The sequence below is a fragment of the Nicotiana tabacum genome, chromosome 20 (genome assembly GCF_000715075.1).
Source record: "Nicotiana tabacum cultivar K326 chromosome 20, ASM71507v2, whole genome shotgun sequence".
NCBI classification, from domain to species: Eukaryota; Viridiplantae; Streptophyta; class Magnoliopsida; order Solanales; family Solanaceae; genus Nicotiana; species Nicotiana tabacum.
Genome location: NC_134099.1, coordinates 129,401,129 through 129,413,575, shown reverse-complemented (window position 1 = coordinate 129,413,575; position 12,447 = coordinate 129,401,129). Strand labels below are relative to the sequence as shown.

At 36.2% G+C, this 12,447-nt stretch overlaps 1 long non-coding RNA gene across 1 annotated transcript; it reads right to left on the bottom strand.

Moving 5' to 3' along the window:
* Window positions 1-7,866: 7,866 nt before the first annotated feature.
* On the bottom strand, window positions 7,867-9,651 carry LOC142174769 (uncharacterized). Its single transcript, XR_012703827.1, has 2 exons — window positions 9,289-9,651; window positions 7,867-8,906 (listed from the first exon to the last, which is right to left on the bottom strand). It is a non-coding gene; the product is annotated as an uncharacterized LOC142174769 (long non-coding RNA).
* Window positions 9,652-12,447: the final 2,796 nt, after the last annotated feature.

Here is a 12,447-nt window from a genome sequence, read left to right as displayed (position 1 = left end):
GGCTAGGGGAGCAACAGGTTCTGCTATTCTACCTGGTAGCAGCAGGGCAGTAGATAGGTCTCTAAAAGGTTGTAGTTAGCTCTTGAGAAGAATGCCAACCTTAGAGAAGACAATGATGAGTTGAGAAAAAAAACTAGGCAACTTAGGGAGGAGCTCAGAAGGAACAAAGAGGCTCATGCCCAAAAGATTGCCACCCTTGTAAAAGCCTTAACCCCCTCTTCCTCTCACCCTTGACCCGAGTCCTTCACCCATGTCTTAAGCTTGTTTTGTTAACACAGTGGTGCTTTAGTTCTTTTTATTTTGTTCTAGTTTTGGGTAGGTTGCAGGATGTTTTAGTTTATTTTGCTCTAATGTTTTGAGTAAAGGCCCTGGGCTTAATTTGGCACTGCTAAATGAAAACTCTTATGTTGTTTTACTGTTTCGCAAATGGTTATATCATCAGCTTAGTTTATTTTCTTTGATAATTCTTGAGGTTGTGATATAACCTATTGAGCTTGTGATGTAAATGCTCTAAGAACCAGGTCCTCAGTGTAGCTGCTTAACTGTTCTAAGAACTAGGTCCTCAAGATTGATGATTGCACGTTCCTACAAGACAGTAACTTTATCGCAAAGTTACTCAAGTCCGAGTTCGTTGGACGAGGATTGCTAAACGTGATAAGTGTCGTTGTCCAAGAAGATATGCTTGTACAAGTGAGAGACAAGAGTCCCAAGAATTGTGAAGTCCTTGGAGCAGTAGCAGTTCTATCAAATGAGAAGTTAACTACGCATAGGACTCCTAAAAGATCTCGGAGTCCAGGGAGTTTAAATACTATCTTTTTGGACTGCTGAGATCATCATTTTGCACATCAACTAAAGAACTACATTTTCTATACTCAAGTCGAGTACCAGTATTTGTGTTCTTCTTAAGTCAGTCCAGTAAATGTGTTTTAGGAAATCGAGTTGTAATCAAAGTGTCATATACAATCAGTGAGTTGGAGTGAGTATTTGATTTTGCAAGTTAAAGTAACTTGTAAGTCAAATAGTTAAAGTAGGAGAATTGGAGAGTATTGAGTTAAAGATTTATAATCGATACATTTGGCTCATTGTTTTAGTGAAGTTAAAGTTGAAATCCTACGTTGTAGGTCCTTATTTTTGCACCTTTTGAGACGGATGATTTTCCACATAAATATTATTGCGTTTACTTTACAGTTTATTTTTGCTTACGCTTAAGGAGTAAGGTAACAAATCAAATTCTTTAGTAATCCATAAAGACACTCAAACTAACGGTCCTAATCTTATTAGCATTATGTTTATGCAAACATTAAAAATCACTAAATGTCAGAACTAAAGTTGTGGATTTCATCAGCTCTTCACAGTGGAAATTCCAGTTTCAGTGCTTCAGGTGGATAACGATCTCGAGTACCATATGAGTGGGGGAACTAATTAAGGAGTCTTCGTGAATGAAGTTAAAATTTATGACAAAGTGTTATCCAATTTATACCCCTCCTTTGAATTCTTGACTATTAGTTCTTTACCACACCGAGTAGCAAAGAAATTTTTGCAAAATTCAAATTTCACAAATTCTTTAACTTAAATTTGATCAAGTTATTTGAACCTAGTACTGATTTGTCGTGCCTTTTGACAAAATATTTAATGAAATATAAAGAGAATAATATAGAAGCAAACATCGGGAAAAACTTAATAAGAGGGAAGAGCTGGTAGCTTTGTTTTAAAAGTTCACATTCTTGGTGCAAATGGAATCCAGCCTCCTGTAAAATCCTCAAATTTTGCTTCAATCGTCATTCACTTCCAGAATTTTTCCTTTGGAAATTTTCATAGCCACTTCATTTTTCCTTTGGTTGAAGCATCCTCACGTCCACAACTGATGAGGTCACGGCAATGCCCTCTTGGTCACTTGCCATGATGTCTTGCCCATACACGTTACTCTCCTTGTAACCGTGCTCTAATATAAGGTTCGAATTTTTAATAAATTGTTGGGATTAAAAGATTGGTAAATAGGAAATGGAAGGAAGAAAGTGGAGGGAAAGTGAGCTCCCTTTTACTTTGGAAAGAGCAAGTGTCCCTCATTGGTGGGGGAAAGAAAAGTGAATGTGCTTATATTGAGAAAGCACTTCTCCTAGTGTTAAATGAATTGGAAAGAAAATAAGCAATGTATCGTTGTCGTTGTCGTCGCTCGGCTTGATTAAATTTTTTGGACAAAATTTCTTTCAATTATTTAATTAGTTAACGAAAATTTTGTGAGGTGTGGACCTCACAAATCTCTCCCTTAATTTTGATTTTTCTTCTTCAGTCCAAGTCTTGTTCTCAATCTCTGAAAATCTTCAAACTTGAGAGGCTTTGTGAAGATATTTGCAACTTGATCATGAGACTTCACATATTTGAGCTCGACTTCCTTCTTCGCAATGCATTCTCTGATGAAGTGATACCTTGTATCTATATGCTTGCTTCGATCATGATACACTGGATTCTTTGCGAGTGTCTGCGCTGATTTGTTATCAATACAAATCTCTGTAGCTTCTATTTGTGGCAAATTGAGCTCATTCAATAATCTCCTTAGCCAAATAGCATGACAGGTACATGATGTTGTTGCTATATATTCGGCTTCACAAGTCGAGAGAGTAATAATGGACTGTTTCTTTGAACTCCAAGAAATAACAGAATCACCCAAGAAAAATACAAAACCAGTTGTACTTTTTCTATCATCAATATCTCCCGCATAATCACTATCACAAAATCTCATAAGACTGAAATCACTAGAAGAAGAATAAAATAGCCCAAAGTCAATCGTACCTTTTAGGTAGCGAAGAATTCTTCTAGTGACCTTCAAGTGAGTAGAGGTAGGAGCCTCCATGAACCGGCTAACTACTCCAACTGCAAAGAGTATATCTGGCCTGGTACAAGTCAAGTACCTCAAACTTCCCACAAGACTTTTGAAGAATGTGGGATCCACTTTTTCTCCTTCATCAAACTTGGACAATTTTGTCCCACTTTCCATCGGTGTGTTCACGGGGTTGCAATCGAGCATGTTGAACTTCTTCAATATATCCTTTGTATAGCTTTCTTGAGAGATAAAAATTCCATCCTCCATCTGTTTCACTTCTAGGCCCAAGTAGTATGACATGAGCCCTACATCTGTCATCTCAAACTCACGGGACATATCTTTCTTGAAAGCTTCAAACAAACTTGGGTTATTACCCGTGAAAATAAGATCATCAACATAAAGACAAACAAGTAAGATATCTCCATTAGTATGAACTTTAAGGTAAAGAGCATATTCATGGAGACAACGAGTAAACCCATTGTCTTGAAAATACTTGTCGATGCAACTATTCCATGCTCGTGGGGCTTGCTTTAATCCATATAAAGCTTTCTTCAACCGCAACACTTTATCTTTATGGTTTTTGACCACGAAGCCCAATGGTTGTTCAACATAGACTTCTTATTCAAGATAGCCATTTAAGAAGGCTGACTTGACATCTAGTTGATGAATCTTCCACTTCATTTGCGCCGCCAAAGAGATCAGCAAACGAATCGTCTCCATGCGGGCAACAGGTGCATAGACTTCTTCATAGTCAATGCCTCGCCTTTTCTTGTAGCCTTTAGCCACAAGTCGTGCCTTGTATTTCTCCACATCTCCATCAGCATTCTTCTTTATTTTGTATACCCATTTCACTCCAATTGCTCGATGACCCTTGGGAAGAGTTGTTAACTCCCAAGTGTTGTTCTTCTCTATTGACTTGATCTCCTCCTCCATGGCTTGTCTCCACCTTTTGTTTGTAACAGCTTCATCAAAGTTCATTGGTTCACTGTCAGCAAAGAGACAACATAAAAAATCAAAATTAGTAACTTCTTCTGTGTCCTCATAGAGCTCTTGAATGCTCATTGTCCTTTGTGGCTGTTCATTTGAACTTTCTTGAGAAGAGGGAGATGCAACATTTGTTGGAGAAGAAGGTGGAGTTATGTCCTGCACAGGTTCCACGGTCTCCGGTTCTTCTTCATCACCAAAGTATGGAAGAAAATCAAATGAAGTTTCTTCCTCAGTTCCCAATTCCATGCCAGTTCTTCATCAAATTCAACATCACGACTTACCACTACCTTGCCGCTGCTTGGGTTGTATAGCTTGTAGCCTTTTGAACTCGTATCATAGCCAACAAACACATGCTTGACACTTCGATCGTCAAGCTTTGCTCTCCCTTGATGTGGCACATGAGCATAGGCTATGCTCCCAAAGATTCTTAAGTGCTTGACACTTGGCTTTCTTCCACTCCATGCTTCTTGAGGGGTTTGATCTCTAACATTTCTTGTTGGAGACCTGTTATTCAAATAAACTGCACAAGAAACAGCTTCGGCCCAAAATTCCTTAGGCATACTTTTAGCTTTCAACATACATCTAGCCATATTAAGAATCGTTCGATTCTTTCTCTCTGCAACACCATTTTGTTGAGGTGAATAAGGTACCGTTAGAGGGCGACGAATTCCATGAAGTTGACAGAAGTCATTAAATTCGTTTGAGGTGAATTCGCCTCCTCTATCGGACCTTAGAGCTTTAATTTCATAGCCACTTTCTTTCTCCACAAGTACTTTGAAATTTTTAGAAACAGCAAAAGCTTCAGATTTTTGGTTCAAGAAATAAACCCAAGTCTTTCTACTGAAGTCATCAATGAAAAGCAGAAAGTATTTTCTTTTACCAAAAGAAGGTGGATTGATTGGTCCACACACATCAGTGTGGACAAGCTGGAGAGGCTTGGTTGATCTTGACATGGCCTCCTTTGGAAAGCTCCTCCTTGCATGTTTTCCAAGAAGACAAGCTTCACACAATTGATTGGGATGGTTAATTGATGGTATCCCATGCACCATGTTCTTCTCTCCCATTGATTTGAGCGCTTCAAAATTTAAGTGCCCAAATCGCATGTGCCAACACCATGATTCATCTTGCACATTAGCCTTCAAACACTTTGCATCAATTATTTTAAGATTCAGAGAAAACAATCTATTCTTTGCCATATGCACTTTAGCAATTAGAATTCCACTTGAATCTCTAAGCCAAAGATACATATTTTTCATGTGGATGTCATATTCCTTTTCAAGAAGTTGGCCCAAACTTAAAATATTACTTTTTAATTTTGCCACATAATAAACATCTTGAATTAACTTGTGACTACCATCTTTACAGGAGATCAGAATCGTACCTATCCCTTCGATTTGAACCTTTGAGGTATCTCCAAAGGACACATTACCTCTCACTATTTTATTGATCTCCACAAACTTCTCTTTGCATCCACACATATGATTGCTTGCTCTATTGTCCAAATACCACGAGCTGCAATCATCTCTGTCTTCTTCCTTGAGTGCCATCAACAGCGTTGACTTATTTTCTTCTTTCTTGTCGTCAACAAGGTTAGCCTTTTCTTCAATATTGCTATGACATTCCCAAGAGTAATGGCCAAATTTATGACAATTATAACATTCAATTTTTGATTTGTCATACCTTTGTCCATTATTTTCTTGGTAGTATCCACGTCCTCTTCCTCCCCTTTGTCCACAACCACGACCTCTGAATGTTTGGGCGATTTTAACTTCATTGTTGAAGTTGTTACCATTACTTCTTCCTCTTCCATGACCTCCTCGACCTCGGCCTTGTCCTCGTCCGTTTCCTCGATAGCTTAATTCACCTCCATAATCCTTGAAGGATGCTGAGTTTTAAGAAGCTGCTCTTATGGCACTTCTTGTCTCCTTTTGATCTTTTCTTCGTGGGCCTGTAAAGAATCTTCCAATTGTCCCACCATCATAGAGTCTAAATCTTTAGATTCCTCAATAGCACACACCACAAAATCAAATTTAGGTGTTAAAGTGCGAAGGATCTTTTCTACCACACGGACATCTTCTATGTCCTCCCCGTATCTTCTTAGTTGATTTACAACAGCCTTCACTTTTGAAAAATAATCCGAGATGCATTCGGATTCTTTCATTTTTAAAACTTCAAAATCAGCCCTTAGAGTTTGAAGTTTTACCTTTTTCACCTTGTCAACTCCTTGAAGAGAATTTCGTAAAATCTCTCAAGCTTCCTTTGAGGTGGTAGCATCTGCCACCTTCTCAAACATGGCATCATCCAAACATTGGTGGATGAGCGTGAGGGTTTGTTGATCCTTCTTCCTTGTCTTTGCCAAGACCTCTTTTTCATTTTGGGGCAGAGCTTCCTCATTATCGGGCTTTGCATACCCTCTGTCTACGATTTTCCATACATCCTGAGAGTCAAGGATGGCTTTCATACGTAGACACCATTTCTCATAATTATCTTTTGTCAGACGGGGGTACTGAAAAGATAGCGGACCATTATTTGCCATGGCTCTGATACCACGTTGTTGGGATAAAATAAATAATCCTACCCAGGAATAATATCCACAACAAATAATAATAACACAAGAGAGTAACAATGACACCAAATATTTTAGCGGGATAAAATACAATATCCGAGTGTAGCAATATTACCACTATAATATTACAACTCAGTAGTGTCAAGAGACTACTACAACTTTGAAAGAAATAACACTATTTATATAACACCATTTAAGGGATTATTTATTTTATCCCTTAAAAATCAAAATTAAGGGAGAGATTTGTGAGGTCCACACCTCACCAACCAAAAGAAAAAGATTGAAAAAATTGAACAAAATAGGTTGCTTGAATGCATATGGGCGACTGAAGATTTCAATTTGCAATTTGCAATGCAATAAGTCAAATTTGTGTTGCTAAGTGGTTGGCAAATTTGCCTATAAATAAAGATGATTCGCTCTCAGTTAAGACACACCAAAATAAGAGAGAAACAATAGAAGTTAGAGAGAGTAATCCACAGATTGTTGTCTGTGAGATAACTAGTGAGTGGTAGTAATATTGTAGTGAGGTGTTTTATATAAAGAGTGTTATTTCTTTCAAAGTTGTAGTAGTCTCTTGACACTACTGAGTTGTAATATTATAGTGGTAATATTGCTACACTCGGATATTGTATTTTATCCCGCTAAAATATTTGGTGTCATTGTTACTCTCTTGTGTTATTATTATTTGATGTGGATATTATTCCTGGGCAGGATTATTTATTTTATCCCAACAAATTCAACCCGAAATAACTCAGGACCCGACACGTGACCCGGTCCGTTAATCATTTTAAATCCTTTTCCCGGAATATTTCAAATGGGAAACATTCCCACCTGTTCCAACGGCTATGGTTGTTTCTGAAAGGTTGCAAACCTTTTCAGAAACAGTGCCAGAAAATGGCTATAAATATGCCTTGATTCCATAATCTTTCCTTACGAAATTTTCTGAGCTTCTTCTCCTTCTTCTGCACAATTAAAATTCCAGTGTAGTTTACAGCCTTCGAGTGGTTCGCTATTTCACCAGCGTGTTTGGTACTAACACTCTGGTGAGTTAAATCGTTCTATCCTAAGAGGATAATTCTAGCACCTCGGGTACTTGAGGGGAATAATTTCCTTAAGGACACACTGTGTATTCAGTTGGCTCGATTTTTTCCGAAATATATTTACTGATTTTGGTTTATGATAATCTCCTGTTTCTGTTGAATTTTTTGTTTTACTTGTTTTTGTTTTATGTTATAGAAATTTACTTTTTTGTAATATTATATTATATTATAGTAATAGCTCGCTATCATAAGAGAAGTATGTAAGTAAAGAAGGTTGTATATTTTTTTTCTCCCGTACTTTCGTATAGCAACTCTCTCCTCGTAGCGGAATGAAAGCAAGCAAGAACGAAATGAGCGCTTACCTTATCGATCGAATCTATTATCCTAAAATCAGGAATGTCAATGATAATAAGAGATAAAAAAAAAATTATAAATTAATTGACGGATCATGATCAAGGAAGTGAGCCTTTATTACTAATAATGATTTATCTGAAAACATCAACACAGTAGCTGAAGAAGGGTGCATCTTTATTCAATATATCTAAACAACATTATTCGACATATCTTTGAGCTAATAAATCACAAACTATATAAGTCGCCAGTTTCAATGTATTCATCATTGAACATCTTGAAGAGTCTCTCTCAAAAAGTAGAAAAAATTACATGTTGCTACCCCTCAAGCTAACAAATATTTCCCTTTCTTTACTCACGTTAAAACCAATAATAATTATACCATCCGAACAGAGTGATATTGCATATTATCGTATTGAAATGATTGATCATATCATTTAGAAGTTTAAACTATCAAAGACTAGAAGTTTTTCTCGTGCATTGCACGTGCCCAACATTTTCTAGAAACATTTCAGTAATGCAACTTCATGTCGTGCCTTATTAAAAAAAGCTTCTGGACAATTCTTAAGATCACAAGATTTACGTATAATATTCTCTCTCTCTATATATATATATATATATATATATATTTCCACTTGGTTAAAGTAACATATATAGTCCATGTGTACTATCATTATGGAATCTCTGCAAAAACTTTTGTTTTACCAAAAATATGCATGTTGGACAGATCAAATGTAGAGACTAAGTAGTCAGTGACTGACTTTTGCTTCCATTACCTGATACCTTTTAAAAAATCCTTATCAAGTTTAATTTCTTGGCTTAGCTAACTCCACATCCATTTCCAGAAAGCTGGTATATTATCAAAATTTTCCATCTCCTAGCATTTCCATTAGAGTAGAGAAGAATCCAACTCTTTAGAAATTTTCACTGATCCTTAAAAAAAGCAGAAACTTATTTGACCGCTATGTTCAAATTATCAGCTGCACATCTTCTCTTTTTATTCCCATAGTTCATGCAGATAGCAATATACATGAGTATCATGCCAGTTGCAGCTTCTAGTGGCAGCATACAATTATCTTTGACTTTTCTTAATTTCATATGACATTGCAATAACTTTTCAGCCTGCACGAATCTCTTTGAACTGAAAAATAAATAGTAAATGGTATTGCTTTTCCACAAGAGAATTTATCAAGCACAACAGAATATTATGTTTTCTATTATGTTGCTACATATAGTTGTCCATGATAATCTCTTAAACATAACATGGAAGATAGGTAATTACCCATGCTACCATGTAAAAGAAGCAACTATCATAACAAATTGTAATATGAGAAATCAAGTGATACTTGGCACTATAACTACTGACTGAGTGAGCAAGAAAATCATTAAGTTGTAATTAAAATAATACACAAAACATTTTTCTATCTCAAAGTTGTTAAATTCGTAAGAACCCTAAACTGTGAAGACCAAACATAGTATATAAAATAGAACAACAATTTAGCTGATGAAATGAGAAATCTTACCAAAATTTTGTTGAACAATATAGGGAACTGAAGTGCTTGGTGACTCCTTTCTTCTTATGCCATTGCAGTAGTGTAGAGGAAACTCCTATAAAAATGGCTTAACTTACCAGGATATTTTCGAACAAAAAGGATAAGTACATTTAAAACTAACTGTCGATACTCCACTTATTATATAGATAAAATAAAACTAATCACCAAAAAGGGTAAAACTAATTTGATGGAAATAGTAAATAATAAATTATTAAACTTGTGCCTCTTTCTTCTATATTTAATCAGCAAAAGAGTTGGAGTACGCATCAGCAGCTAAAATGTATTTTTTCTTAAATAGTCGGAAGATCTGTTATGGTCATAATGTCTATTGTGGAAAGAGGATACGTATTATTTGCAAATAATGAAATATTATTTGCAACTTAGTGTTTGTTTTACAATTCTGTACATTATTTATTACAACTTCAACTTGAATAGAGAATATTGAAGTTGAAAAACTTATACTCCCTCCGGTCCAAAATAAGTGATTTTTTGGTTGTTTTCACACATATTAAGAAATTCACCTTTTAACATTAATTAGCAATGAAATTGACCATATTAACCTTCACTATCTCTTCACATAAACACTCCTAACACATACTCCAACATTAATTACTCCAAGGGCAATGTAGGAAAAAAATAATTAATTCACTCTTGAAATCTGGAAAAATCACTTATTTTGGACCACAAGAAAAGAGCCAAAAAATCATTTATTTTGGACCGGAGGGAGTAATTTTCTTTTCCTAGGTTTGTCCTTCAACTATGTGATGAATTTACCATTAACTACTCCCTGACTAAACTAATATGCAACCCCTCTAGATGGCTCTTTCTCTTTATTGTCCATCACATGTTCTTTCCCCGCTATATATATATATATATACTAGATGGCTCTTTCTCTTTATTGTCCATCACATGTTCTTTCCCCGCTATATATATATATATATATATATATTAGTACCTGAAAAAGGCAAAGTCTTATGCAAGCTTGTCTTACCCAAGCTTGATTTAGGCCAAATGAAAACATACAATCGATGAGTCCAAATTTTAATCGTAGAACACACAGCTACATGTTCCATACCTCAAACAAAAGAGTCAAGAAAGAAATATAGATAGAGCAAAATGTAAATCTTCAATCGGTTTGCAACTTTTGTGGTGTGACTCGGAGAAATTTGGCTTGAAAAATTAATCTATTACATATACCAAAATATGTAAAACTTCACAACTTCATAATTTGCACGAGTGTATGTCAAGATGTCACTTAAACCAAACTAAAACAGGCAACATATGGACCGTCACATGAAGCTGCCAGCTAAGATTATATTTGTGCATTTACGTACATGACAAAAATGGCCATATCTAGACAAAACACTAAGCTCATCGACTTGTATATATCGTAACTTTTAGAATAGTTTATATGAAAGGATATACCGATCTATTTAATTCATTAAAGTCTCGCGCAAGAATTTCTTTTAACTAAATCTTCACATAAATAATGTATTATGCACCAAAACATCACATAAATCAAGTTCACATGCGATGCTATAATTCACAGCTAAAAAAGCTTGGGCTTTTGTTTTTTGAGAAGTTGAAAGATCATGTTACAGGTATTTCGGTATGTGCCCAACATAAATTATTCTTTGAATAAAAATTGAGTTTCTACATATATACACTATCCAATTGAAGAATATGTTCAAATATTACTCCATGGTTACGGTAACAACTGACGTCATCTCTTTTTTGTTGGGAAAAAACTCCCTACAAAAATAATATTCATGCTAATAAAAGCGGAATAAGAACGTAGCACCGAGATACGGTAATTAACAAAAATAAAAGAGTAACAACGACACCAAGATTTTTACGTGGAAAATCCTTTTGAATAAGGGAAAAAACCACGCCCCTGAGAAGAGCAACTGATATCACTATAGCAAGGAATTTTATACTTTGTAGGTCCGAGTAAAATACTCAAAAGACCACTACAACACTCAAAAGAAATAACCCTCTTTTGATATTCCCACCTCACTGAAATATCACTCACTCTCTATTTTTCTCACAGACTATTTTCTTATACTCTGTCTGTGAAACCTCACTCTTTCTTTCTAACTCTCATATATATTTTTCCTCTGAGATTGGTGTGTTAAAAATGAGAGCCGAAGCTCTCCTTTTATAGGTAGAACCTCACCTACTATGCTTGACATTTTTCTTCTACACGCCTGCCATATTTGACAAATGCAGAAGGGAAACATGGGCTGCTAATCAAGGAAGAAAATTTTCTTCCTTGATTTATGGGATGGACCCCACAAACCTCCCCCTCCAGTCTCATTCACCTGAGGAGGTAACACCGGAGGTTCTAGTTTGAGTGTATGCTGACAAGTTCTTTGCATAGCTCAAACTTATCTCTTGGTACCACTTTGGTCAGCATATCCGAAGGATTCTCACTTGTATGGATCTTCTTTACCTGCATAGACCTATCCTCTATCCTTTCTCGAATCCAATGATATCTCACGTTGATATGTTTCATCCTTGCATGATACATAGTGTTTTTGCTCAGGTCTATTGCGCTTTGACTGTCACAATAGACGACATACTCCTTCTGATGCAATTCAAGCTCTTGAAGGAACCGTTTGAGCCATATAATCTCTTTGCCAGTTTCAGTAGTGGCAATATACTCCGCTTTAGTTAGAGAGTGCGACACACTTCTGCAACCTACTGCCATGATATAGCTCCCCTTGAAAATGTAAACAAATATCCAGTAGTGGATTTTCTGTTATCAACCTCACCTGCCATATCAGCATCTGTATAGCTCTGCAAGATTGGATCTGATACTCCAAAGCACAAACAATCTCCTGTGGTACCTCTTAGGTACCTGAGTATCCACTTGATTGCTTCCCAATGTTCTTTTCCGGGATTTTCAAGAAACCTGCTGACAACACCAACTGTGTGAGCAATATCAGGTCAGTGCATACCATTGCATACATCAAGCTTCCGACTTCTGAAGAATAAGGAACTCTAGCCATGTTTCATTTCCCCTTCTCTTTTGTAGGACACATCTTTTTGCTCAACTTTAGATGACTAGCAAGAGGCGTGCTGACTGGCTTAGCATTCTTCATGTTGAAGCGTTCTAGTACACGTTCA